The sequence below is a fragment of the Arachis duranensis genome, chromosome 2 (assembly GCF_000817695.3).
Source record: "Arachis duranensis cultivar V14167 chromosome 2, aradu.V14167.gnm2.J7QH, whole genome shotgun sequence".
NCBI classification, from domain to species: Eukaryota; Viridiplantae; Streptophyta; class Magnoliopsida; order Fabales; family Fabaceae; genus Arachis; species Arachis duranensis.
Genome location: NC_029773.3, coordinates 42,610,144 through 42,633,807, shown reverse-complemented (window position 1 = coordinate 42,633,807; position 23,664 = coordinate 42,610,144). Strand labels below are relative to the sequence as shown.

The window sequence follows — 23,664 nt, the reverse complement described above, 5'->3', positions numbered from 1 at the left end:
TGTAAGTAATTAGTATTACACTAAGTTTCTTGTAGTGTCTGATTTGAACTGCAGAATATAGGGAGCAGTTTTATTTAACAAGTTTCAATTTTTTGTTCATTGCATCTGACATATTTTTAAGTGTCCCTGTCCTATTTCACTGACTATTGTTTTCTCTCAGATCTATACTGCAGCTGTATCAGCAAAAAATGGAAATGGTATGTCCGTATTTATTGTTTTTTTCCCCCATCTGGTTTTTTGGTGTTGGGCAAGAGGGATTGCAGGTTTTGGTCTCTAGTTACTGCTTTCTCATTAATTGATATTTTTACAAATGTTGGTTGGGGTCTTCAAGAGGGCCACCTCCATAAGCACAATTGTTCTGAACCAAGGTGATTAGTTGAGGCTTCAACTCAAAGTCATTTTCCTGAACATTTGGGGTGAGGATGCAGCTTCCATAATGTCTGTGATTGGGGATAGTGTAAGAGGCCAACACCCTTCTTGCAGGCTGGGTATTGTTGCTCAGTCCCTCTTCACACACCTCAGCCTCCATGACTTGCAAAAAATCACAAACAAACCAAATAAAACATGGACATTCTAATGCTAGAATGTGGTTAGTGGGTTAGGTGACACAATGTGTCAAATAGTTAATGTGCTTAGTAAAAATAAAGAAAAACAAAGAAAAAGTGCTTAATCTAGACCACCACCTTACTTAATCATTGTCAATCAAATTCAATCCCCGGTAATAGCGCCAAAAACTTGATGTGTGAAAAATGATCCAACACAAAACTCACCGGCAAGTGTACCGGGTCGCATCAAATAGTAATTACTCACATGAGTGAGGTCGATCCCACAGGGATTGAAGGATTGAGCAATTTTAGTTAGGTGGTTGATTTAGTCAAGCGAACAAGAGTTTATTTGAGTGATTGGTATCTGAAAGAAGCTAAATTGCATGAAATTTAAAGGGAGAGGGATAATTAACAAGAATTTAAAGTGCAGAAGAATTAAAAGAGCTGAATCTTAAAGTGCAAGTAATGTAAATTGCAGAAACTTAGATTGCAAGAAACGTAGATAGCTGAAACTTAAAATGAAAGAAATGTAAATGGCTTGAATCATAAAAGGATTTGGGAGTTGGGATTGCAGAAATTAAACAAGAGAAAGTAAAATGGCATTAAACAGAGAAGTAAAGGATGAATTAAAATGCAACAGATCTAAACAGAAAAGAGAAATTACTTAAAAAACCAAACAGAAAGCAAAATGTAGCTTAATTTCAATAGCTAAAGGAAAAGTTGAAGATCTCAGGCATGGAGGAGACTAGAAAACGAGTCTAGATGGATTACAGAAGACGTAGAGATGAAAATAGTAAAGAAAACTTAGATCCAAACCACAATTCTTTGAATTATGCAGAAAAATAAACAAAAAGAGATCTCAAGGTGAAATTGAAACAGAATTTCTTCATTCTCTACCCAAGATTTGAAACAAAGATGAAGAGAGTAGAGGAAAGAACAAGAAGAAGAGAATTCAATTCTCTCCTTAATTCCCAAACCTCAAAAGCTAGAAAATAAAATTGAAAATTCAAAAGCAAGCAAAAAAAAGTGGGTCCTCTCTAACTCAAACTAACTTCTATTTATACACTTCCTATTTTTGGATTTTAGAATTTTGAGTGGGCTTTTTAATTTGGTGAAGAATTGAATTAAATTGGAATTTTGGTTGAATTTTTGGGCTATAGGTCACACTCCCAGGATCAAGCTCGGCTCATGACAAGAGCGGAGCTTTGGTGTTGCTTGTGTGTTGCGCACCAAGCCTTCCCTGGCCGTGTCAAGTGCGCATTCCTTCTTGTGACAAGGGAGTAGCGCTCAGCTCTCGGCAAGAGCTGAGCATGCTCCTTGTCTTTAGTGAGGAACACAGTTCGAGTCCTTGGGAGAGCATTGTGCTGCCCATTTTTCTTGGCATATAAGTAGCGCCTAATGCCTTGCTTCCTTAAGGTGCTTAGTTCGAATCCGAGGGAGTGCAAACAAGCCAATTTTGGCTTGTTTTTCTTGCAAATTAGCACTGCACCCTTCCCCCTTGACCTTGGGTTCAAATCTCATGGCATGCACTAGCAAATTATTTTTCCTTGATTTTTCTTGAGAAGCTCCCGATAAAGCTCTTGGCAAGAGCTGAGCTTTGAAACATTGCCTTGCTCCCTCCTTGCTTGTAGCGCTCGGTTCTCATGGAGAGCGGAGCTTTCCTTTGCTTGGCCTTTGGCCTTAGAGTAGTGCTCCTTGTGAGAGCTCTAGGCTCTTGGCAAGAGCTTTAGGCTCTTGCTCCTTGTTGTGCCACACTTCTTCCCTCCTTTGGCTACACTTTTTGTTTCCTTTGAGCACACTCCTTAAGCCACGCTTTTCTTATTTTCTCTCTTTCTTCACCTATAAGTAATCAAAACAACCAATCAAAGTATCACAAAATTAACAAAGCTCATAATTCATTCAAAAATCAATTAATTATAGCTTAAACCTCATGATTTTGTGTCAAATAAAGGATGGTTGATTGATTCTTCAAAACTATGCAATTTCACTCCAAATTACTTACTTACAATGCAAGAAAGTACAAAAAACCTAATGAAACAAGTCATCATATGCTAGCTTTGCAAGCATTTTTCACTCGTTTTCTAGTCTCCTCCACCCCTGAGATCTTCAACTTTTCCTTTAGCTATTGCAATTAAGCTACATTTTGCTTTCTGTTTGGTTTCTCAAGTAATTTCTCTTTTCTTTTTAGATCTGTTGCATTTTAATTCATCCTTTACTTCTCTGTTTAATGCCATTTTACTTTCTCTTGTTTAATTTCTGCAATCCCATCTCCCAAATCCTTTTATGATTCAAGCCATTTACATTTCTTGCTCTTTAAGTTTCAGCTATCTACGTTTCTTGCAATCTAAGTTTCTGTAATTTACATTACTTGCACTTTAAGATTCAGCTCTTTTAATTCTTTTGCACTTTAAATTCTAGTCAATTATCCCTCTCCCTTTAAATTTCATGCAATTTAGCTTCTGTCAGATACCAATCACTCAAATCAACTCTTGTTCGCTTGACTAAATCAACCACCTAACTAAAATTGCTCAATCCTTCAATCCCTGTGGGATTGACCTCACTCATGTAAGTAATTACTACTTGATGCGACCCAGTACACTTGTCGATGAGTTTTGTGTTGGATCATTTTCCACACATCATACCTATAAAAACTTAACGATGAAAATTAATAAGAAGTAGCAATTTTCTCAATCAAAGAAAGGAAAGGGGCTGGGGTGGGTTCAGTTATAAAACCCTGTTTGTCTAACACCTAGACTACATGTGTCAACTTTCTGTTTCACTTGGGTTTTAGGTTTTTTCAGCACTTAGATTTGTTTTACAAACCAACTGATGCTTTCATGTGCAATATCAAATTCCCTCTTCAGGTGGCTAGCTTTTCATTTGGTGATCATAATTGCCCACCACTTCAACTAATTATCTCTTTCTGTCATAATGCATACTCGTGGTTGAAGTTAGATATTGAGAATGTTGTGGTTGTCCACTGTAAGGCTGGAATGAACAAGGTTGATGATTTCTACTCTTCTATTATTCTTGAAGGTGAGCAGTATCTAAATATTTTCTTCTAAATTTAATGAACCTACTTTACTTTACTCCATTTTTCTTTTTATGCTGCTCAGTTTTATTTATATTTGGTAAGTTAAATGTGCTGACGTTCTTTCCAATTGCTGAGGAGTCAATGGATTACTATAATCAGAAATGATGTGTTGATGGAAAAGGACTTGTTCTGCCCAGTCAGATTGTAAGTTCGACTTTGCTATGTCCTAATTCAGCCAAAAATTGGGGATTCTAGAGTATTACACCCTTGCTTCTTCTTGTCTTATGTCTTACTTTATCTTTTGTAACTTAAACATGTTTTTTGTTCCCTTGTTGATTTTGCTATTTCAGGGAAGCTGTGAAACATTTTGGTCCTGGTCCTGGTGTTCCTCACAGCCATACCAAGCCTTATGTACGATCTAAGGGAAGGAAGTTTGAGAGGGCTAGAGGAAGAAAGAATAACAAAGGACTTAGTGTTTAAGTTTTATTGTTTTTGTATTTTTCTACTGTTTTTGGTTTTGGCCGTATATCTCCCTATCGCCACACTTTAAAAGCGTGGCCGTATCTCTCCCTATCCCCACGCTTTAAAAGCGTGGTTGTATCTCTTGCTATCGCCACGCTTCAAAAGTGTGGCCGTATCTCTACCTATCGCCACGCTTCAATCTCCCACATACGGCCACGCTTTAACGGGTGGCCAGTTGTAAAAAGCATGGCAAAAGAAAAAGCGTGGTGATAGGTCACCAAAAGCGTGGCGATAGAGCAACCGCCACCCTTTCAAAAGCGTGGCGGTAGCTCAAAAAGCGTGGCAAAAAGCTATCGCTACACTTTTTTCAGCTTTTTGCCACGCTTTAAAAGCGTGGCAATAGACGTGTTTTCTTGTAGTGTCTAGAGCATATTGAGCTACGTTATGGAGACACAGGAAAGAAGTTCAAAGTAAGGGGTGAAGAGCTAAGCCTCTATGATCCTCCTTCTTAGAGGAGCTGACCGTCAAGCTAGTGGCGGTAAAAGAGCGCTTGTCGGGAGGCAACCCGATAATTTCGTATTCTTAGTTATTTTTTGTTGTAGTAATTTTCTTACTTATTTGATTTTTATTGAGTTTTTACTATTTTTCTGATCGTGCAACTATCTTAGACCAGGGACCGAGTAATAAAAAAAACGAGCACACAACGCGCAAGCGTCGCTGACGCGTACGCATCATATGTGTGTACGTGAAAAATAAAAAGTGAACAGAAAGTTACGCGGGAGGGGAGCAGGAAGTGTGCCTAGCACACAAATTGGCTCACGCGTACGAGTCCATGACGCGTGCGTGTCATTTGCGATTTTGGCACTCCACGTGTACGCGTCAAGCACGCGCACGCGTGGATGAGTAAAAATGGCGTAAAAGGTGTTTAGCCAGAGAGTTATGCAGGTGTGGGGCTAGAACTATGCTGGACGCACAAACCCCACCACGCAAATGCGTCCTTGATGCGTTCGCGTCGTTTTCCTATCCTGGCCGTCCACGTGTATGCGTCTTATGCGTCACTTGAATTTCGCGCGATCCACGCATACGCGTGCCTCACGCATACGCGTCGCATGTGGTAGGCGAAATTGTTATCTCTTGGCATGGCTCCAAAAACTTGGTGTGCAATACCATGATTCACACATCTCTTCACAGCTTCGCACAGCTGACCAACAAGTGCACTGGGTCGTCCAAGTAATACCTTATGTGAGTAAGGGTCGATCCACGGAGATTGTCAGCTTGAAGCAAGCTATGGTCATCTTGTAAATCTCAGTCAGGTGGATTCAGATGGTTATAGAGTTTTAAAAATTAAAAGATAAATAAACACAAAAGAAAGATAGAGATATTTATGTAATTCATTGGTGAGAATTTCAAATAAGCATATGGAGATGTGTTATTCCTTCTGAACCTCTACTTTCCTATTGTCTTCATTCAATCATTCATACTCCTTTCCATGGCAAGCTGTATGTTGGGGATCACCGTTGTCAATGGCTACCTCCCGTCCTCTCAGTGAAAATGGCCCTCTACAGTTTCTGTACGGCTAATCAACTGTCAGATTGCTCGTCTCGGATGAAAAATACCAGGCATAGCTACCGGATGGCTAATCAGCTGTTGGTTCTCGATCGTGTCAGAATAAGATCCAATGATCCTTTGGCATATGTCACTATGCCCCACAGTCGCGAGTTTGAAGCTCGTCACAGTCATCCATTCCCAAATCCTACTCAGAATACCACAGACAAGATTTAGACTTTTCGGATCTCAGGAATGCTGCCAATTGATTCTAGCCTATACCACAAAGGTTCTAATCTCAGATTCAGATGCCCCATTGTCAGAGGCGAGTCGATGTGAATCATTGATTAGAAACCCAAGAGATACACACGCTAGCTTTCACAGGTAGAACGGAAGTGGTTGTCAGGCACGCGTTCATAAATTGAGAATGGTGATGAGTGTCACGGATCATCACATTCATCATGTTGAAGTGCGAGTGAACATCTTAGAATAAGAATAAGCTTGAATTGAATAGAAGAACAATAGTACTTTGCATTAATACTCGAGGAACAGCAGAGCTTCACACCTTAATCTATGGTGTGCAGAAACTCCACCGTTGAAAATACATAAGTGATGAAGGTCCAGGCATGGCCGAATGGCCAGCCTCTCAAAGTGATCAAAAGATCAAAAGATGATCAAAAAGGTCCAAAGATGTTCCCCAAAAAAGATGTCAATACAATAGTAAAAAGTCTTATTTATACTACACTAGTTACTAGGGTTTATAGAAATAAGTAAATGATGCAAAAATCCACTTCAGGGCCCACTTGGTGTGCGATTGGGCTGAGCATTGAAGCTTTCATGTGTAGAAACTTCTCTTGGAGTTAAACGCCAGCTTTTATGCCAGTTTGGGCGTTTAACTCCAGCTTTTATCCTGTTTCTGGCGTTTAACGCCAGAATAGGACAGGGAGTTGGCGTTTGAATGCCAGTTTACGTTGTCAAAACTCGAGCAAAGTATGGACTATTATATATTTCTGGAAAGCCCAAGATGTCTACTTTCAAAAGCATTTAAGAACGTGCCATTTGGGTTTTTTAATCTCCAAAAAATCCATTTCGAGTGCAGGGAGGTCAGAATCCAACAGCAACTGCAGTCCTTTTTCAGCCTCTGAATCAGATTTTCACTCAGGTCCCTCAATTTTAGCCAGAAAATACCTGAAATCACATAAAAACACACAAACTCATAGTAAAGTCCAGAAATGTGAATTTTGCTTAAAAACTAAACAAAATATACTAAAAAGTAGCTAGATCCTACTAAAAACTACCTAAAAATAATGGCAAAAAGCGTATAAATTATCCGCTCATCACAACACCAAACTTAAATTGTTGCTTGTCCCCAAGCAACTGAAAATCAAATAGGATAAAAAGAAGAGAATATACAATGAATCTTACAATATCAATAAAACTTAGTCCCAATTAGATGAGCGGGGATAGTAGCTTTTTACTTTTGAACAGTTTTGGCATCTCACTTTATCCTTTGAAATTTAGAATGATTGGCATCTATAGGAACTCAGAATTTTGGATAGTGTTATTGATTCTCCTAGTTCAGTATGTTGATTCTTGAACACAGCTACTTTATGAGTCTTGGTCGTGGCCCTAAGCACTTTGTTTTCTAGTATTACCACCAGATACATAAATGCCACAGACATATAATTAGGTGAACCTTTTCAGATTGTGACTTAGCTTTGCTAAAGTCCCTAATTAGAGGTGTCCAGAGTTCTTAAGCACACTCTTTTTGCTTTGGATCACGACTTTAACCACTCAGTCTCAAGCTTTTCACTTGGACCTTCATGCCATAAGCACATGGTTAGGCACAGCTTAATTTTGCCGCTTAGGCCAAGATTTTATTCCTTTGGGCCCTCCTATCCATTAATGCTCAATGCCTTGGATCCTTTTTACCCTTGACTTTTGGTTTAAAGGGCTATTGGCTTTTTCTGCTTGTTTTCTTTTTCTTTTTCTTTCTTTCTCTCTCTTTTTTTCCGCCATTTTTTTCGCTACTTTTTTTCTTTTTCACTGCTTTTTCTTGCTTCAAGAATCAATTTCATGATTTTTCAGATTATCAATAACACTTCTCTTTGTTCATCATTCTTTCAAGAGCCAACAATTTTAACATTCATAAACTTACTATAAAAAATATGCACTGTTCAAGCATTCATTCAGAAAACAAAAAGTATTGCCACCACATCAAAATAATTAAACTAATTTCAAGATAAAATTTGAAATCTAAGTACTTCTTGTTCTTTTGTAATTAGGCACATTTTTCATTTAAGAGAGGTGAATGATTCATGGAATTATTCATAGCTTTAAGGCATAGACGCTAGACACTAATGATCATGTAGTAAAGACACAAACATAGACAAACATAAAGCATCAAATTCGAAAAATAAAAAAATAAGAACAAGGAAATCAAAGAACGGGTCCACCTTAGTGATGGCGGCTAGTTCTTCCTCTTGAAGATCCAATGGAACGCCTGAGCTCCTCTATGTCTCTTCCTTGCCTTTTGTTGCTCATCCCTCATAGCTCTTTGATCTTCTCTAATCTCATGGAGAATGATGGAGTGCTCTTGGTGCTCCACCCTTAGTTGGTCCATGTTGTAACTCAAGCCTTCCAAAGATGTGTTGAGTTGCTCCTAATAGTTATGTGGAGGAAAATGCATCCCATGAGGCATCTCAGGGATTTCTTGATGAGGAATTTCCTCATGCTCTTGTTGAGGTCCATGAGTGGGCTCTCTTGTTTGCTACATCCTTTTTTTTAGTGATGGGCTTGTCCTCTTCAATGAGGATGTCTCCTTCTATGTCAATCCCAGCCGAATTGCATAGGTGACAAATGAGATGAGAAAATGCTAACCTTGCCAAAGTGGAGGACTTGTCAGGCACCTTGTAGAGTTCTAGAGGTATGATCTCATGAACTTCCACTTCCTCCCCAATCATGATACTATGGATCATGATGGCCCGATCCACAGTTACTTCGAATTGGTTGCTAGTAGGAATGATGGAGCATTGGATGAATTCCAACCATCCTCTAGCCACAGGCTTAAGGTCCGGTCTTCTCAATTGAACCGGCTTGTCTCTTGAGTCTCTTTTCCATTGAGCTCCTTCCACACATATGTCCATGAGGACTTGGTCTAACCTTTGATCAAAGTTGACCCTTCTAATGTAAGGGCGTGCATTTTCTTGCATCATTGGCAAGTTGAATGCCAACCTTACATTTTCTGAACTGAAATCTAATGTATTTCCCCCGAACCATTGTAAGCCAATTCTTTGGATTCAGGTTCATACTTTGATCATGGTTTCTAGTGATCCATGCATTGGCATAGAACTCTTAAACTATTAAGATTCTGACTTGTTGAATGGGATTGGTAAGAACTTTCCAACCTCTTCTTTGGATCTCATGTCGGATCTCCGGATACTCATTCTTCTTGAGCATGAAAGAAACCTCAGGGATCACTTTCTTCTAGGCCACAACTTCATAGAAGTGGTCTTGATGGACCTTTGAGATGAATCTTTCCATCTTCCATGACTCGGAGGTGGAAGCTTTTGCCTTCCCTTTCCTCTTTCTAGAGGTTTCTCCGGCCTTAGGTGCCATAAATAGTTATGGAAAAACAAAAAGCAATGCTTTTACCACACCAAACTTAAAAGGTTTGCTCATCCTCGAGCAAAAGAAGAAAGAAAGAAGGGGAAGAAGAAGAAAATGGAGGAGATGGAGGGAGAGATAGGTTCGGTCAAGGGGGTAGGAGAGTGGTTGTAATGTGTGAAAATGAAGGAGTGAAGAGGGATTTATATAGGAGTGGGGGAGGGTTGGGTGCGTGTATTTTGGGTTGGGTTTGGGAGGGAAAGGATTTTGAATTTTGGAGGTAGGTGGGGTTTTTGGGGAAGAGATATGGAGGTGATTGGTGAGGGGTATTTGGGGTAGAGAGATGGAGGTGATTGGTGAATGGTATTTGAGAAAAAGTGTTATGAAAAGGTGTGTGAGAGAGAGAATGAGTTGAGGTTGGTGGGGATCCTGTGGGGTCCACAGATCCTGAAGGATCAAGGATTTCTCATCCCTGCTCCATTTAGGCGTGCAAAACACCCTTAGAGTGCAATTCTGGCGTTTAACGCCAGACTGCTGCCTGTTTCTAGTGTTGAACACCAGCTTTTATACCTTTTCTGGCGTTTAACGCCAAGCTGTAGCCTGTTTCTGGCGTTAAACGCCAACTTGGTACTCTGTTCTGGCATTAAACGCCAGTCTGGTGCCCATTTCTGGCATTAAACGCCCAGAATGGTGCCAGACTGGGCGTTTAACGCCCATTCTGCTACTCTTACTGGCGTTTAAACGCCAGTATGTTTTTCCTCCAGGGTGTCTGTTTTTAATGTTGTTTTTTATTTTGCTTTGATTTTTGCAGTTGTTTTTGTGACTCCACATGATCATCAACCTAAAGAAAACATAAAATAACATAGATAAATAAAAATTGGGTTACCTCCCAATAAGCGCTTCTTTAATGTCAATAGCTTGATAGTGAGCTCTCATGGAGCCTCACAGACATTCAGAGTATGGTTGGGGCCTCCCAACACCAAACTTAGAGTTTGGTTGTGGCCTCCCAACACCAAACATAGAGTTTGAATGTGGGGGCTTTGTTTGACTCTATATTGAGAGAAGCTTTTCATGCTTCCTCTCTATATGTACAGAAAGAGAACCTTGAGTCTTGAATACAAGGTAGTCCTCATTCAATTGAAGGACCAACTCTCCTCTGTCAACATCAATCACAGCTTTTGTTGTGGCTAGGAAAGGTGTGCCAAGGATGATGGATTCATCCTCATCCTTCCCAGTGTCTAGGATTATGAAATCAGCAGGGATGTAAAGGTCTTCAACCTTCACTAGCACGTCCTTTACTAGTCCATAAGCCTATTTCATTGATTTGTCTGCAATATCTAGTGAGATTCTTGCAGTTTGTACCTCAAAGATTCCTAGTTTCTCCATTACAGAGAGTGGCATGAGGTTAATACCTGACCCTAGGTCACACAGAGCCTTCTCAAAGGTCATGGTACCTATGGTACAGGGTATTAAAAATTTATCCAGATCCTATTTCTTTTGAGGTAAAGTTTGCTAAATCCAGGTATTCAGTTCATTAATGAGCAATGGAGGTTCATCCTCCCAAGTCTCATTACCAAATAGCTTGGCATTCAGCTTCATGATTACTCCTAAATACTGGGTAACTTACCCTTCAGTAATGTCTTCATCTTCTTCAGAAGATGAATAGTCATCAGAGCTCATGAATGGTAAAAAGAAGTTTAATGGAATCTCTATATGAGCCTTAGATTCCTTTGGTTCCTCATTGGGGTACTCCTTAATGGCCAGTGGACGTTTCCTGAGGTCTTCCTCATAGGGAATCACTGCCTTTTCACTCTCTCCAGGTTCGGCCATATTGATCACAGTTATGGCCTTGCACTCTCTTTTGGGATTCTCCTCTGTATTGCTTGAGAGAGTGCTAGGAGGAGTTTCAGTAACCCTTTTACTCAGCTGAGCCACTTGTTCCTCCAAGTTTCTGATGGAGGACCTTGTTTCATTCATGAAACTGAGAGTAGCCTTAGATAGATCAGAGACTATATTTGCTAAGCTAGATGGGTTCTGCTCAGAATTCTCTGTCTGTTGCTGAGAGAATGATGGAAAATGCTTGCTATTGCTAAATCTGTTTCTTCCACCATTATTGTTGTTAAAGCCTTGTTGAGGCTTTTATTGATCCTTCCATGAGAAATTTGGATGATTTCTCCATGATGAATTATAGGTATTTCCATAGGCTTCACCCATGTAATTCACCTCTGCCATTGAAGGGTTCTCAGGATCATAAGCTTCTTCTTCAGAAGATGCTTCTTTAGTACTGTTGGATGCATTTTGCAATCCATTCAGACTCTGAAAAATCATATTGACTTGTTGAGTCAATATTTTGTTCTGAGCCAATATGGCGGCATTCAGAGCATCAATTTCAAGAACTCCCTTCCTCTGAGGCGTCCCATTATTCACAGGATTCCTTTCAGAGGTGTACATGAACTGGTTATTTGCAACCATTTCAATGAGTTTCTGAGCTTCTACAGGCATTTTCTTCAGGTGAATAGATCCACCGACAGAATGGTCCAATGACATTTTAGACAATTCAGACAGACCATCATAGAATATATCCAGGATGGTCCATTCTGAGAGCATGTCAGAATGACACTTTTTGGTCAGTTGTTTGTATCTTTCCCAAGCTTCATAGAGGAATTTACCTTCTTTCTGTCTGAAGGTTTGAACATCTACTCTAAGCTTGCTCAGCTTTTGAGGATGAAAGAATTTGGCTAAGAAAGCCGTGACCAGCTTATCCCAAGAGTTCAGGCTATCTCTAGGTTGAGATCCAACCATATTCTAGCTCTGTCTCTTACAGCAAAAGGGAAAAGCATAAGCTTATAGACCTCGGGATCAACTCCATTGGTCTTAACAGTATCATAGATCTGTAAGAAATTAGTTAAGAACTGAAAAGGATCTTCTGATGGAAGTCCATAAAACTTGTAATTTTGTTGCATCAGAGAAACTAATTGAGGCTTTAGCTCAAAATTGTTTGCTCCAATGGCAGGGATTGAGATGCTTCTTCCATGGAAGTTAGAATTCGGTTCAGTGAAGTCACCAAGTATCTTCCTTGCATTGTTGGGGTTTGGCCATTACTTCTTTTTCGAGATTCTCTGTAAGGTTTTCTCTGGATTGTTGTGCTTTAGCTTCTCTTAGCTTCTTCTTCAGAGTCCTTTTAGGTTCAGGATCTGCTTTAACAAGAATATTTTTGTCCTTGTTCCTGTTCATATGAAAAAGAAGAGAACAGAAAAGAAGAGGAATCCTCTATGTCACAGTATAGAGATTCCTTTATGTGAGTAGAAGAAAGAAGAATAGAAGAATAATGTAGAGAGAAGAGATAAGGAATTCGAACACATAGAGGGAGAGAGGGTTCGAATTATAAGAAGAAGAGAAGAGTGTTAGTGATTAAATAAATAGAAGAAGATGAGAGAGAGAGTTTTCGAAAATAATTAAAAGAAAAAGGAAAATATTTTGTTTTTATTTTAAAATTTTGTTAGAATTCGAAAATTAAGAGAAGAAATAGAATAAAATTAAAATTTATAATTAGTTAATTGAAAAAGATTTGAAAATCAATTTTGGAAAGATAAGAAGTTAGAAAAGATTTTGAAATTGATTTTGAAAAGGATATGATTTGAAAAAGATATGTTTGAAAAGATATGATTGAAAAGATATGATTAAAAAGATATGATTGAAATTTATTTTGAAAAAGATTTGAAAAAGAAATTTAGAAAGATTTGATTTTGAAAATTAAAGTTAATGATTTGACTAACAAGAAACTAAAAGATATGATTCTAGAGTTTAAAGGTTGAACCTTTCTTAACAAGAAAGTAACAAACTTAAAATTTTTGAATCAATCACATTAATTGTTAGTAAAGTTTTTGAAAATTTGAAATGAAATTAAGAAAAAGATTTTGAAAAACAATTTTTAAAATTTTCGAAAAACATGAAAGAAAAGATGAAAAAGGTTTGATTTTTGAAAAAGTTTTGAAAACATAGGATTTTCGAAATTGAAATCTTGACTTGACTAATAAGAAACAACTTATTTTAAAATTTTTTGACTAAGTCAACCCAAAGATTTCAAAATTTATGAGTGAAATAAGGGAAAGATATTTTTTATTTTTGTTAATTTAGTTAGGAAAGAGAAAAACACAAAAATGACTCAACATATAGAAATTTTGGATTAAAACAAATATTGCATGCAAGAACACTATGAATGTCAAGATGAACACCAAGAACACTTTGAAGATCATGATGAACATCAAGAACTTATTTTTGAAAAATTTTCAAGCAAAGAAAAACATGCAAGACACCAAACTTAGAGATTTTTCATGTTTAGACACTATGAATTCAAAAAATGCATATGAAAAACAACAAAAGACACAAAACAAGAAAATATGAAGATCAAACAAGGAGACTCATTAAGAACAACGTGAAGATCATGAGGAATGCAATGCATGAATTTTTGAAAATTTTTTTTAGAAAAATTAAAACATGCAATTGACACCAAACTTAAAAATTGACACTACACTCAAACAAGAAACACAATATTTTTTTGTTTTTTTATTTTATTAATTTTTTTGAAATTTTTCGAAATTGTTTTTTTTGGAAAAGCAAAAGAGAAGAGAAAAATTTTTTTGAAAGATTTTTGAAAACTTTTTGAAAATAAAATAAAGGTTGAAACAAGAAGAAAATTACCTAATCTGAGCAACAAGATGAACCGTCAGTTGTCCAAACTCGAACAATCCTTGGCAACGACACCAAAAACTTGGTAGGCAAAATTGTTATCCCTTGGCATGGCTCCAAAAACTTGGTGCGCAATACCATGATTCACACGTTTCTTCACAACTTCGCACAGTTGACCAGCAAGTGCACTAGGTCGTCCAAGTAATACCTTTCATGAGTAAGGGTCGATCCCACGGAGATTGTCAGCTTGAAGCAAGCTATGGTCATCTTGTAAATCTCAGTCAGGCGGATTCAGATGGTTATAGAGTTTTGATAATTAAAAGATAAATAAACACAAAATAAAGATAGAGATACTTATGTAATTCATTTGTAGGAATTTCAAATAAGCGTATGGAGATGCGTTATTCCTTCTGAATCTCTGCTTTCCTACTGTCAATGGCTACCTCCCATCCTCTTAGTGAAAATGGTCCTCTATGGTTTTTGTATGGCTAATCAACTGTCAGATTTTTCGTCTCAGATGAAAAATACCAGGCACAGCTACCGCATGGCTAATTAGCTGTTGGTTCTCAATCGTGTCGGAATAAGATCCAATGATCCTTTTGTGTCTGTCATTACGCCCCACAGTCGCAAGTTTGAAGCTCGTCAGAGTCATCCCTTCCCAGATCTTACTCGGAATACCACAGACAATGTTTAGAGTTTTCAGATCTCAGGAATGCTTCCAATTGATTTTAGCCTATACCAAGAAGGTTCTAATCTCAGATTTAGATGCCCCATTGTCAGAGGGGAGTCGATGTGAATCGTTGATTAGAAACCCAAGAGATACACACTCTAGCTTTCGCAGGTAGAACGGAAGTGGTTGTCAGGCACGCGTTCATAAATTGAGAATGGTGATGAGTGTCACGGATCATCACATTCATCATGTTGAAGTGCGAGTGAACATCTTAGAATAAGAATAAGCTTGAATTGAATAGAAGAACAATAGTACTTTTCATTAATACTCGAGGAATAGCAGAGCTCCACACCTTAATCTATGGTGTGCAGAAACTCCATCGTTGAAAATACGTAAGTGATGAAGGTCCAGGCATGGCCGAATGGCCAGCCTTCCAAAGTGATCAAAAGATCAAAAGATGATCAAAAAGGTCCAAAGATTTTCCCCAAAAAAGATGTCAATACAATAGTAAAAAGTCCTATTTATACTAGACTAGTTACTAGGGTTTACAGAAATAAGTAAATGGTGCAGAAATCCACTTCCGAGCCCACTTGGTGTGTGCTTGGGCTGAGCATTGAAGCTTTCATGTGTAGAGACTTCTCTTGGAGTTAAATGCCAGCTTTTATGCCATTTTGGGCATTTAACTCCAGCTTTTATCCTATTTTTGGCGTTTAACGCCAGAATAAGGCAGGAAGTTGGTGTTTGAATGCTAGTTTGGATCGTCAAAACTCGGGCAAAGTTTTTAAGTATTATATATTGCTGGAAATCCCAGGATGTCTACTTTCCAACGCAATTGAGAGCATGCCATTTGGGCTTCTATAGCTCCAAAAAATCCATTTCGGGTGTAAGGATGTCAGAATCCAACAGCATCTGCAGTCCTTTTTCAGCCTCTGAATCAGATTTTTGCTCAGGTCCCTAAATTTCAGCCAAAAAATACCTAAAATTACAGAAAAACACACAAACTCATAGTAAAGTACAAAAATGTGAATTTTGCTTAAAAGCTAATAAAAATATACTAAAAAGTAGCTAGATCCTACTAAAAACTACCTAAAAACAATGCCAAAAAGCGTATAAATTATCCGCTCATCAGCATGCGACGCCCAATTGAACCACCTCAGTGCCTGATTTCAAATCATCCACCTCCCAAATCCTAATTCTCTCTTGTTCTTTTATCTTTTTATTCTTCTTTCATCATATAAATTACTTTTATGTCTCTCTCTGTCTGCAGTTTTTCTTTACTTGAGGACAAGGAAACCTTTAAGTTTGGTGTTGACGCTTCGCCTATGGCTTTTCTGTCTAGCACCAAAGGGAGAATAATCTTCTTCATGAAGGAATGAGATGACCACCAGCATAACTGAGGTGGTTGAGTTCCTTTAATTCTATTTCTCCTCCGTTCTTATTGTGTTATCTTCTATTTTCTGTTGCTTTGATTGCTTGCATTATCTTTAGTACTTTTAACCCAAAAAAAATTGTCTCATGTAATACTCACTAAAGCTTGAATTCAAAAGAAAAAGAAGTGATGTATTGCATGAGAAATTGAGTTATATTTAAGAGTAGTCTTATTTACTTAAATGTGGTGGTATTTTCTGTGATTCTGAATGCATGACATGAACAGTGTATATTTGAATTTGAATCAAGGAATGTTGATGTACAAGAAACAGGAATTTAAAAAATTATTATGACTTCTCTGAAACAAAAAAAATTAATCCTTAAAGCAAAAGAAATAGCAAAAGAAAAAGAAACTATAAAAGCAAGGTCCAAGGCTCTGAGCATCAATGACTAGGGAGGTCAGACACCATTAAAAGCTCAAAGAGTTGTTTCCCTAGTCATATGCTTGTGGTGTGATTGTGTCAAGTAATCCTTGAGATAGAACACTTAGAGTCGAGACCAAGTGCGTTTAACAGAGTATGCCAAAGGCTTTGAGCACCACTGTTTGGGAGTAACTGAAAGAAAAAAATCAGAACTCAAAGAGAGTTCCCCAGTTAAGTGCTTGTGGTGTTTCTGTGTCAAGTAACCCTTGAAACAAAATATTTAAAGTCACGGCTAGGCTCAAGGTGCAAAGCACGAAAGAAAAATTAATTAAAGTAAATTTTGTTTTGTTCAAGGATTAAACTGAAATATAAAGATCAGAGAATTCATAATATTATCCAGATTCTAATTCCGAATGACAATGACATCCTTCTGATTCAAAGGAGAGTGAGATGCCAAACCTATTTATGATTGCAGTTATAAACCCCACTATAAGAAGAGACATGAGCTTAATCGAACTCTTATTCTCATGTAAATTCACATCTTAAGCCTATATTAGTTTTGGTTGCTTGAGGACAAGCAACAGTTCAAGTTTGGTGTTGTGATGTGTGAGCATCTTTCTTATCTTTTCCTAGTGAATTTACACTTAAATTGTTGAGTTTAATCAAGAATCAATTATCTTTTAGCCACTATGGATGCTACTTTAAGTCTTCTGCATTTCTGTTTAATTTAGGTAGCATTCAGCTAGATTTGATGGAGTTTTTGCAACACAAGAATTAAAGGAGAAAACCAGCGAGGAGCGACGCGTACGCGTTCGTGTGATTTGGAGCTTTCCATGGCGACGCGTGCACGTAGATGACGCGTACGCGTGATTTGAAGATTGCACAGCAACACGTGCGCGTACTTGACAGTTACGCGTGACACGCGAAAAAGACTATCGATGCGTACGCGTGACTGACGCATACGCATGACATACGCCACGTGCAAAAAATGCTGGGGGCGATTTCTGGGCTGCTTTTGACCCAGTTTTCAGCCTGGAAAGCACAGATCAGAGGTTGCAGAGTGAAGGAATCAAGTGGTCCCTATCCATCAATTGAAGACTTGATGATTGTTATAATTAATTTTGATTTAAATTAAATTTGATTTTTCTAAAATCAATTAGGATTAGTTATAAAAAGGGATTCCATTAGTTAACTTTTCATCCATCAGATTGGAACTCAGTACATTTTTACCTGAATCCTTATTTTCTCTCTGAACCATGAGCAACTAAACCTCCACTGTTAAGGTTAGGAGCTCTGTCTATTGTATGGATTGATACTATTATTTTTATATTTTAATTCATGTTTTGATTTATATTTCAATAATTGTTTTTGTTCTTTATTTTATGAATTTGGGTGGAATGGAAGTATGACCCATGTTCTAATTGAGTTCTTGTATAACTTGAAAAAGCTCTTTACTTGAACAACAGCTTGAAAACATATTATCCTGAATTTCTAATTGTTTGTATTTAACGGGATACGTGACATATAACCCCTTTATTTTTGGATAATTAGGATTCTTGTGGCATATAAACTGGAATTTGATATCACCCTCTAATTGGAATTAATTGACCAAAGAATTGGCAGTCGATGAATTTTAGAGGAGACTAGGAAGGTCTAAGGAATTAGGATCTATTCACAAATAGTTTGCCATAAATTAAATCTTACATGACTAAAATAATTAATAAGAAAAGTCAATCAGGAAAATAAATAACTCTGAAGCCTTAACTGTTTCTCCAATATTTTATTTTCAACTTATTTACTTATGTGCCTGCCTTCTGATATTTTCAACTTAAACCTTTTGAACATCTCAAAACCATTTTCTGCTTGCCTAACTAAGCCAATCACTCAATCATTGTAGCTTTATCGATTGATCCTCGTAGGATCGACCCTCACTCACCTAGGGTATTACTTGGTACGACCCGGTGCACTTGTCGGTTAGTCTGTGGTTGTTAAATCACCGCACCAGGAAGCTATCTGTGGACTTAGGGATTTGTTGTGAGAGATGTCCTACTTGAGCCTCAAGCTTCTTAATAGTTTCTCCTCGACTTTTTATACTAGCTCTCACTTCTTCCTTAAAGTTTTTCATGTCTTCAGATTCCTTGCAGAGATGTGCAAACATAGCTTCAATTTTGGATATTCTATCATCATCATGTGCTGATGGTTGGTTGGGATGGAGTTGTTGAGAGTGGTTATTTTGGTTTTGGTATGGTGGCTGGGAAGAGTTCTTGTATGGGTGTTGATATGATCTTGGGTTGGATTGTTGGTAGGTGTTCTGGTTGGACTTATGAGTTTTATGGTCTTGGCCTTGGGCTTGTTGGTTTTCCCACCCGAAATTTGGATGGTTCCTCCAACCAGGGTTATAGGTCTTGGAATATGGATCATTAACTTTCCTAGATGAATTTCCTAGGTAGTTGACTTCCTCCCAGTTAACTCCTTCCTTTGTGTTTGGCTCTGATTGAGGTAATGGTTGAGTGTGGATGGATGCCGCCTGATTTTTCTCCATTTGCTTGGTTAACTCAGCTAGTTGCTTAGTGATCATCTTATTTTGGGCTAGGATTGCATCTATGTTGTTCAACTCCATGATTCCTCTATTGTTGCTTCTTTCTGAGGCATAAAAATACTCATTGTCAGCCACTGTTTCTTTGACATCAATGGCTTCTTCAATAGTCTTCTTCTTGTTAAGGGAGCCTTCAGATGAGTGGTCCACAGCCTTCTTTGATTCATAGGAAAGCCCTTCATAAAAGATGTGCAGTTGCACCCATTCATTAAACATATCAGGGGGCATTTCCTTGTCAAATCTTTGAATCTCTCCCAAGTTTCATATAAGGTTTCACCATCATACTGTCTGAATGTCTGCACCTCGGTTCTCAGTCTATTCACTCTTTGAGGTAGATAGAACCTTGCCAAGAATCTATGCACCACATCTTCCCAGGTTGTCAAGCTTTCCTTAGGGAATGATTCCAGCCATTTGGATGCTTTGTCCTTCAAAGAGAATGGAAACAGTAACAATCTATAGGTGTCAAGATGAACACCATTAGATTTAACTATATCACTGATCCTTAGGAATGTAGTGCGATGCTCATTGGGGTCCTCTTGTGCACTTCCCCGGAAAGAACAATTGTTTTGGACGAGTGTGATGAGCTGAGACTTTAATTCGAAATTATTAGCATGGATAGTTGGCTTTTGAATGCTGCTACCACAGTTTCCTGGGTTTGGATTGATATAGGAACCCAACACTCTCCTTTCTTGTCCAGCAGGGTTGTCTGTGCCTCTTCTGGCATGATTGTTCACCTCTCCTTCATGATGGTTGTCCATATCATCCTCCATGTCTATATCCAAGTCTTCCTCCTCTTCTTCTACACCAATAACCTTCTTCCATCTTGATTCCCTCCTTAATCTAACGAAGGTCCTCTCCGGTTCACTATCAAAAGAGGTTGAGGTTTCCCTTCTTCTACCTGTCATACAATGAACAAGTACAAGGAACAGCAAGTGCAGAGTCTACTAAAACAGAGTATAGTTAGCTTGGTTAGAGCAATTTATCAAATGGTTAGTAGGTTAGTTTGCTGGAAAGCAAGGAAAGAAAGAAAAATAAAAGGGGAAATAACAAAAATTGCAGAAAGTGAAAATGAACAACTGAAATTAAACTTCAAAAGAAAATAAAAATGCTCAATCTAGTTATCCTTCAATTTAATCATTGTCAATACAAAACCAATCCTCGGCAACGGCGCCATAAACTAGATTCGCTTGAAAACTGTCTCTCAACAATTTTCTTACCGGCAAGTGCACCGGATTATCGTCAAGTAAAAACTCACAATAGAGTGAGGTCGAATCCCACAGGGATTGGTTGGTTAAGCAAATTTAATTGGAGAATTGTTCTAGTTGAGTGAAATAGGAAATGAAATTTATGTTGCAGATGTAAATTTGCATGCGACGCGTGCGCATCAAGCACGCGCACGCGTGGGTGGTCTGAGAACGAGAGGGACACGTACGTGTCAGGGACGCATACGCGTGAGTTGATTGGTGCCTCTCACACAATGCCAATGCAAGGCCATCACAACTTTTTGTTCAAAACATATTTACGCTAATTCCCTAATGCACGCATGCGCATCCTAGACGCTTACGCGTGGGGTGCCAAAACTACAAGTGACGTGCACACATGATATACACGTACGCGTAGGCTTGCTCGTGCACAAGGCACTCTTCCAGCACACCTCCCGCAGAACTCTCTGTTCAATCCAAATATTGTTCGCATTTGATCTCTGTAGCTCGAGTTATTCAGGTTTGAGTGCAGAGAGGTCAGGATTAATAGCATCATTCGCCTTCTTCTCTTTTTCTGTGGAAACTCCATCAAATTCATCCGAATACTATCTGAAATAAATAGAATTTCATACAAATCAAAGTAGCATCCATAGTGGCTAAAAGATACTTAATTCTTGATTAAATTCAACAAATTAAATGCAAATTCACTAGCAAAAGATAGGAAAGATGCTCACACATCACACACCCATCTTCTAATTGATCATCATGATTCCAATTGGGTGGTAGGCAAGCCGAATTCTCATATGAGCACCCAAACATTCTCCTAGACCCAAGCAATCTAGCACTCTCCCAACCATGGGACCTATGCCTTGAGGGTTCAACTTTGATGAGCCTAACATCAAATCTCCAACCACTACACAATTCTCTCCTACTATTAACTCCACAAAGACCTCTAATTAAGTTGTCAATCATTTTCAATCAAACCATATTCAAGTGAGAAAATAAAGCTTGGGGATAAGAATTTTACCCACTTAAATGTTATGTTGGATGGTGGCTTAGGAAGGTATATCTCCAATGGTTTTGCAAGTGTTATTCCCTTATACTCTTCCTTGATGACTTCCACCTCTTGACAACTTCCTTAAACTTCTCCTTGCTTGTCAACTTCTTCTAACTCCTCATTATCATCAATCAAATCAAATTTTGGAGGTTGTGTGAAATCCACTTCAACATCAACTTCACATCCATTGGAAGAATCTTCAACAAGGTCATCAATGTCACTTGGTGTAGAGTTATCTTTAATGATGGAACTTGTCTCTTGCTCAACCTCTTCCAAACCTTCTTCTTGGTCACTTTCTTCCAATTCCATCTATTCTTCATTGCTCACCAAGGGTATATGAGGTTGTACACATTCTTCTATGACCTCAGTTTCATGTCTAATGGGAGAGGATTCAATTGTACATAAGAATTCATCAATGATTGAATTCATCTCTTGATCAACCTCTTCAAAGTTCTCCACCATGATATGCGTTGGAGGTTATATACCCTTCTCAACATCAATATCAAGTTTCTTGGAAGAGGGCTCTATAATTCTACATTCCTATAGGTTTTCAACATCTCCTAGGTCTTCAACCACTTCTTTCGGCTCAATTGTCTTAACTTCCTCCCCTGGTGGAAATTTGATTCACTCGAAAACTATCTCTCAACAATTTTCTTACTCGCAAGTGCACCAGATTATCGTCATGTAAAAAGTCACAATAGAATAAGGTCAAATTCCACAGAGATTGGTTGGTTGAGCAACTTTAATTGGAGAATTGTTCGAGTTGAGCGAAATAGGAAATGGAATTTATGTTGCAGAATGTAATTTGGCGAGAAGCTTAAATTGCAAGAAATTAAATGAATAGAAATTAAATGGCAGAATATAAAGAGCAAAAACTTAAATTGCAAGAAAGTAAACGGGGATGGGGATTGAGCATGAAATTAAGGATTAGAATGTAAAGAGAATGGGTAAATCAGAGAATGGGGATCGGAGCTCATTGGGGTCAAGAGATGTGATAATTCTTCGGATCAAGTTCATTTTCATCTCTTCCTCAATCAATGTATTCATTGATCTCCTTGGTAATCTTAGGTGATTAGATCCCCATTCCTTGGCAATCTAATCTCTCTAAGCATGAATAAATTCCCAATTCCTTGATTTAAGTGCTCATGGGAAGTGATGAAGTATGGTCACTGATTATACCACACATATTCATAGATCAACGTGTTGGTAGGATTGCATGTCACGATATCCATCCAAACCCCAATCTAATCCAATGTGAGAAAGCATTTCTAGCATGATCTCCTCATTCCTCTTCCAAGGTTTAGAGGAGATCCAATTATGAATAGCTTCTTTCCCAAGATAACTATCCAATTGAATGAAGACTGAAAGCTTTCTAGCAAAATCAAGAGAAAAAAAAGAAGAAGATGAATGAAAACTAATATTGATCCAATGAATTACACAGAGCTCCCTACCCCAATAAAAGGGGTTTAGTTATTCGTAGCTCTAAGAATAGAAAATGAAATTGAAAAATACGTCACAGAGGTAAAATTATAGAAAAAATGGAAATTGGCAGAATTTCCAGATGAATCTCCGTCCAAGTGATCCAAAAAAATCCCAAAAAAAGTCTCCCCTAAACTTGACTTCTAAGCTATTTATACACTTCCTTTCATTCATTCTTCAGTCTCTGAATTGGGCTTTTGGCCTTAACTGAATTGGGTTGAAGTTGCTCTAATGGGTTTCCTTGCTGTTGAGAATAGCTCTGCTTTGAATGTGCCAAGTCCTAATGCTTCACATTGCAGTCCACGTTTGGTGGCCAACGTTGAATCAAACGTTTCTTTTAAAATTCAGTTCTGTTTGCTGTCATCAACGTTTGACTCAACGTTGGAGTGCCAGCGTTCTTCTATCCACGTGTACACGTGCCTTGCGCGTCCATGCACTTGGGGTAAAAATGCTCATCCACGCGTGCGCGTGATGTACGCGTGCGCGTAATGCACGCGTGCGCGTGGATGCAAAAATCCTAATTTCCAATTTTCAAAGCTTTTAGAAGAACGTTGCCATCAGTGTTGGACTGGCAACGTTCCCCCCAACGTTGGCTGATCCACACGTACGCGTGCTGTACGCGTGCGTGTGGATGCTCGAAAGCTCACTTGCGCGTACGTGCCATGGATGCGTGCGCGTCGTTGCACATTTTCAAGATCAAAATTTTGAGCTCAGAATCGGGCACGTTGGCCCCTACATTGGAGGTAGCATTGTTGGTCCAACATTACCCATTCACGCGTGCGCGTAAAGCACGCGTGCGCGTTGCTACAAATTTTCAAAATCTCGAGAAAGCACATTTTATTATGATGTTAGGGGTAACGTTGGCTTGCCAACGTTGCCTCTAATGTGTGTATCAGCAAATTATGCAGAGTATTGCTCTGCCCTCTTTTCAATGTTGGAGGCAACGTTGGTGGTCCAACTTAGCCACCAACGTTGCTTCTTCTTCCTCC

At 38.5% G+C, this 23,664-nt stretch overlaps 1 non-coding gene across 1 annotated transcript; it reads left to right on the top strand.

The window, feature by feature from the left end:
• Positions 1-19,147: 19,147 nt before the first annotated feature.
• On the top strand, positions 19,148-19,254 carry LOC127745245 (small nucleolar RNA R71). The gene has a single exon (XR_008006442.1). It is a non-coding gene; the product is annotated as a small nucleolar RNA R71 (small nucleolar RNA).
• Positions 19,255-23,664: the final 4,410 nt, after the last annotated feature.